This window comes from Arachis stenosperma, chromosome 9 (assembly GCF_014773155.1).
Source record: "Arachis stenosperma cultivar V10309 chromosome 9, arast.V10309.gnm1.PFL2, whole genome shotgun sequence".
NCBI lineage: Eukaryota > Viridiplantae > Streptophyta > Magnoliopsida > Fabales > Fabaceae > Arachis > Arachis stenosperma.
In genome coordinates, this window is record NC_080385.1 from 6,196,776 (window position 1) to 6,202,859 (window position 6,084).

Below are 6,084 nucleotides of genomic sequence, written 5' to 3' on the forward strand. Positions count from 1 at the left end.
TAAGATAGCATAAAATTAGAAGATAGCTACCAAGATGTCTAATACAATAGTAAAAGGTCCTACTTATAGAAAACTAGTAGCCTAGGGTGTACAGAGATGAGTAAATGACATAAAAATCCACTTCCGGGCCCACTTGGTGTGTGCTTGGGCTGAGCAATGAAGCATTTTCGTGTAGAGACTTGTCTTGGAGTTAAACGCCAGCTTTTATGCCAGTTTGGGCGTTTAACTCCCATTTAGGTGCCAGTTCCGGCGTTTAACGCTGGAATTTCTTGAGGTGATTTTGAACGCCGGTTTGGGCCATCAAATCTTGGGCAAAGTATGGACTATCATAGATTGCTGGAAAGCCCAGGATGTCTACTTTCCAACGCCGTTGAGAGCACGCCAATTGGGCTTCTGTAGCTCCAGAAAATCCACTTCGAGTGCAGGGAGGTCAAAATCCAACAGCATCTGCAGTCCTTTTCAGTCTCTGAATCAGATTTTTGCTCAGGTCCCTCAATTTCAGCCAGAAAATACCTGAAATCACAGAAAAACACACAAACTCATAGTAAAGTCCAGAAAAGTGAATTTTAACTAAAAACTAATAAAAATATACTAAGAACTCAACTAAAACTACTAAAAACATACTAAAAACAATGCCAAAAAGTGTATAAATTATCCGCTCATCACAACACCAAACTTAAATTGTTGCTTGTCCTCAAGCAACTGAAAATCAAATAAGATAAAAAGAAGAGAATATGCAATGAATTCCAAAAACATCTATGAAGATCAGTATTAATTAGATGAGCGGGGCTTTTAACTTTTTGCCTCTGAACAGTTTTGGCATCTCACTCTATCCTTTGAAATTCAGAATGGTTGGCTTCTTTAGGAACTCAGAATCCAGATAGTGTTATTGATTCTCCTAGTTAAGTATGATGATTCTTGAACACAGCTACTTATTGAGTCTTGGCCGTGGCCCAAAGCACTCTGTCTTCCAGTATTACCACCGGATACATACATGCCACAGACACATAATTGGGTGAACCCTTTCAGATTGTGACTCAGCTTTGCTAAAGTCCCCAATTAGAGGTGTCCAGGGTTCTTAAGCACACTCTTTTTGCCTTGGATCACAACTTTTTTTTTTCCATTCTCTCTTTTTTTTTCTTTTTTTCGGTTTTTTTTTTCGCTTGCTTTCTCCTTCTTCTCTTTTTTGTATTCACTGCTTTTTCTTGCTTCAAGAATCATTTTTATGATTTTTCAGATCCTCAGTAACATGTCTCCTTTTTCATCATTCTTTCAAGAGCCAACATTCATGAACCACAAATTCAAAAGACATATGCACTGTTCAAGCATACATTCAGAGAACAAAAGTGTTGCCACCACATCAAAATAATTAAACTGTTATAAAATTTAAAATTCATGCAATTCTTTTCTTTTCAATTTAAGCACGTTTTTATTCAAGAGAGGTGATGGATTCATAGGACATTCATAACTTTAAGGCATAGACACTAAGACACTAAGACACTAATGATCACAAGACACAAATATGGACAAACATAAAGCACAAAAATTCGAAAAACAGAAGAATAAAGAACAAGGAAATCAAGGAACGGGTCCACCTTAGTGATGGCGGCTCTTCCTTCCTCTTGAAGGTCCTATGGAGTGCTTGAGCTCCTCAATGTCTCTTCCTTGCCTTTGTTGCTCCTCTCTCATGATTCTTTGATCTTCTCTAATTTCATGGAGGAGAATGGAGTGTTCTTGGTGCTCCACCCTTAGTTTTCCCATGTTGGAACTTAATTCTCCTAGGGAGGTGTTTAGTTGCTCCCAATAGTCTTGTGGAGGAAAGTGCATCCCTTGAGGTATCTCAGGGATCTCATGATGAGAGGGGTCTCTTGTGTGCTCCATCCTTTTCTTAGTAATGGGCTTGTCCTCATCAATGGTGATGTCTCCCTCTATGTCAACTCCAACTGAATAACAGAGGTGACAAATGAGGTGAGGAAAGGCTAACCTTGCTAAGGTAGAGGACTTATCCGCCACCTTGTAGAGTTCTTGGGCTATAACCTCATGAACTTCCACTTCTTCTCCAATCATGATGCTATGGATCATGATGGCCCGGTCTAAAGTAACTTCAGACCGGTTGCTAGTGGGAATGATTGAGCGTTGGATAAACTCCAACCATCCTCTAGCCACGGGTTTGAGGTCATGCCTTCTTAGTTGAACCGGCTTTCCTCTTGAATCTCTCTTCCATTGGGCGCCCTCTTCACATATGACTGTGAGGACTTGGTCCAACCTTTGATCAAAGTTGACCCTTCTAGTGTAAGGATGTTCATCTCCTTGCATCATAGGCAAGTTGAACGCCATCCTCACACTTTCCGGACTAAAATCCAAGTATTTCCCCCGAACCATTGTAAGATAATTCTTTGGATCCGGGTTCACACTTTGATCATGGTTCTTGGTGATCCATGCATTGGCATAGAACTCTTGAACCATCAAGATTCCGACTTGTTGAATGGGGTTGGTAAGAACTTCCCAATCTCTTCTTTGAATCTCATGTCGGATCTCCGGATATTCACCCTTTTTGAGTGAAAAAGGGACCTCGGGGATCACCTTCTTCAAGGCCACAACTTCATAGAAGTGGTCTTGATGCACCCTTGAGATGAATCTATCCATCTCCCATGACTCGGAGGTGGAAGCTTTTGCCTTCCCTTTCCTCTTTCTAGAGGTTTCTCCGGCCTTGGTTGCCATAATGGTTATGGAAAAATGAAAAAGCAACGCTTTTACCACACCAAACTTAAAATGTTTGCTCGTCCTCGAGCAAAAGAAGAAAGAAGAGAGTAGAAGAAAAAGAAATGAGGAAGAGGGAGATGGTGGTGTATTCGGCCAAAGAGGGGGAGAAGTGTTGGTTAGGTTGTGTGAAAATGAAGGGGTTAAGAAGGGTTTATATAGGAGAGAGGGGAGATGAGGTTCGGCCATTATGGGTGGGTTTGGGAGGGAAAGTGGTTTGAATTTGAAGGGTGAGGTTGGTGGGGTTTTATGAAGGATGGATGTGAGTGGTGAAGAGAAAGATGGGATTTGATAGGTGAAGGGGTTTTGGGGAAGAGGTATTGAGGTGATTGGTGAATGGGGGAAGAAGAGAGAGAGTGGTGGTGGGGTTGGTGGGGATCCTGTGGGGTCCACAGATCCTGTGGTGTCAAGGAAAAGTCATCCCTACACCAAATGTTGCTCAAAATCACGTTTTGAGCCATTTCTGGCGTTAAACGCCGGGCTGATGCCCATTCCTGGCGTTTAACGCCAGGTTCTTACCCTTTTCTGGCGTTTAACGCCAGTCTGGTGCCCTTTCTGGCGTTAAACGCCCAGAATGGTGCCAGACTGGGCGTTAAACGCCCAACTGCTAGGTTTACTGGCGTTTGAACGCCAGCAACATCTTCCTCCAGGGTGTGCTGTTTTTCTTCCTGTTTTTCATTTTGTTTTTGCTTTTTCAATGGATTTTGTGACTTCTTATGATCATCAACCTACAAAAAACATAAAATAACAAAAGAAACTATATAAATTATAATCATTGGGTTGCCTCCCAACAAGCGCTTCTTTAATGTCAGTAGCTTGACAGAGGGCTCTCATGGAGCCTCACAGATACTCAGAGCAATGTTGAAACCTCCCAACACCAAACTTAGAGTTTGAATGTGGGGGTTTAACACCAAACTTAGAGTTTGGTTGTGGCCTCCCAACACCAAACTTAGAGTTTGACTGTGGGGGCTCTTCTTGACTCTGATTTGAGAGAAGCTCTTCATGCTTCATCTCTATGGTGACAGAGGGATATCCTTGAGCCTTAAACACAAAGGATTCTCCATTCACTTGAATGATCAGTTCACCTCCATCAACATCAATCACAGCCTTTGCTGTGGCTAGGAAGGGTCTGCCAAGGATGATGGTTTCATCCATGCACTTCCCAGTCTCTAGGACTATGAAATCAATAGGGATGTAATGGTCTTCAATCTTAACCAAAACATTCTCTACTAGTCCATAAGCTTGTTTTCTTGAGTTGTCTGCCATCTCTAGTGAGATTTTTGCAGCTTGTACCTCAAAGATCCCTAGCTTCTCCATTACTGAGAGAGGCATGAGGTTTACACTTGACCCTAAGTCACACAGAGCTTTCTTGAAGGTCATGGTGCCTATGGTACAAGGTATGGAAAACTTCCCAGGATCTTGTCTCTTTTGAGGTAATTTCTGCCTAGACAAGTCATCCAGCTCTTTGGTGAGCAAAGGAGGTTCATTCTCCCAAGTCTCATTTCCAAATAACTTGTCATTTAGCTTCATGATTGCTCCAAGGTATTTAGCAACTTGCTCTTCAGTGACATACTCATCCTCTTCAGAGGAAGAATACTCATCAGAGCTCATGAAAGGCAGAAGTAAGTCTAATGGAATCTCTATGGTCTCATTTTGAGCCTCAGATTCCCATGTTTCCTCATTGGGGAACTCATTGGAAGTTGGTGCACGCCCATTGAGGCCTTCCTCAGTGGCGTCCACTTCCTCTCCATCCTCTCCAATTTCGGCCATGTTTATGGCTTTGCACTCTCCTTTTGGATTTTCTTCTGTGTTGCTTGGGAGAGTACTTGAAGGGAGTTCAGTAACTTTCTTGTTCAGCTGTCCCACTTGTGCCTCCAAATTTCTAATGGAGGATCTTGTTTCATTCATGAAACTTTGAGTGGTTTTGATTAGATCAGAGACCATGGTTGCCAAGTCAGAGGGATTCTGCTTAGGATTCTCTGTCTGTTGCTGAGAAGATGATGGAAAAGGTTTGCCATTGTTAAACCTGTTTCTTCCACCATTATTATTGAAACCTTGTTGAGGTCTCTCTTGATTCTTCCATGAGAGATTTGGGTGATTTCTCCATGAAGAATTATAGGTGTTTCCTAGGTAATTCACCTCTTCCATTGAAGGGTTCTCAGGATCATAAGCTTCTTCCTCAGATGAAGCCTCCTTAGTACTGCTTGGTGCATTTTGCATTCCAGACAGACTTTGAGAAATCAAATTGACTTGTTGAGTCAATATTTTATTCTGAGCCAAAATGGCGTTCAGAGTGTCAATCTCAAGAACTCCTTTCTTCTGACTAGTCCCATTGTTCACAGGATTCCTTTCAGAAGTGTACATGAATTGGTTATTTGCAACCATCTCAATTAGCTCTTGAGCCTCTGTAGGCGTCTTCTTCAGATGAAGAGATCCTCCAGCAGAGCTATCCAAAGACATCTTGGACAGTTCAGAGAGACCATCATAGAAAATACCTATGATGCTCCATTCAGAAAGCATGTCAGAAGGACATTTTCTGATTAATTGTTTGTATCTTTCCCAAGCTTCATAGAGGGATTCTCCATCCTTCTGTCTAAAGGTTTGGACTTCCACTCTAAGCTTACTCCATTTTTGAGGTGGAAAGAACTTTGCCAAGAAGGCATTGACTAGCTTGTCCCAAGAGTCCAGGCTTTCTTTAGGTTGAGAGTCCAACCATATCCTAGCTCTGTCTCTTACAGCAAAAGGGAATAGCATCAGTCTATAGACCTCAGGGTCAGCCCCATTAGTCTTGACTGTGTCACAGATTTGCAAGAATTCAGCTAAGAACTGATGAGGATCTTCCATTGGAAGTCCATGGAACTTGCAATTCTGTTGCATTAGAGAAACTAATTGAGGCTTAAGCTCAAAGTTGTTTGCTCCAATGGCAGGGATAGAGATGCTTCTCCCATAAAAATCAGGAGTAGGTGCAGTAAAGTCACCCAGCACCTTCCTTGCATTGTTTGCATTATTGTTGTTTTCGGCTGCCATGTCTTCTTCTACTTTGAAGAATTCGGTCAGGTCCTCTAAAGAAAGTTGTGCTTTGGCTTCTCTTAGCTTTCTCTTCAAGGTCCTCTCGGGTTCAGGGTCAGCTTCAACAAGAATGCCTTTGTCTCTGCTCCTGCTCATATGAAAGAGAAGAGAACAAGAAAATATGGAATCCCCTATGTCACAGTATAGAGATTCCTTGAGGTGTCAGAGGAAAAGAAAAGTAGAAGACAGGAGTAGAAAAATTCGAACTTGATCAGATAGAGTTCGAATTGTGCATTAAGAAGGAGTGATACTCCA

The 6,084-nt window shown here is 42.0% G+C and overlaps 1 non-coding gene across 1 annotated transcript; it reads left to right on the top strand.

Moving 5' to 3' along the window:
* The first annotated feature begins 5,274 nt into the window (after positions 1 to 5,274).
* On the top strand, positions 5,275 to 5,382 carry LOC130953194 (small nucleolar RNA R71). Its single transcript, XR_009075367.1, has one exon. It is a non-coding gene; the product is annotated as a small nucleolar RNA R71 (small nucleolar RNA).
* The last annotated feature ends 702 nt before the right edge of the window (positions 5,383 to 6,084 follow it).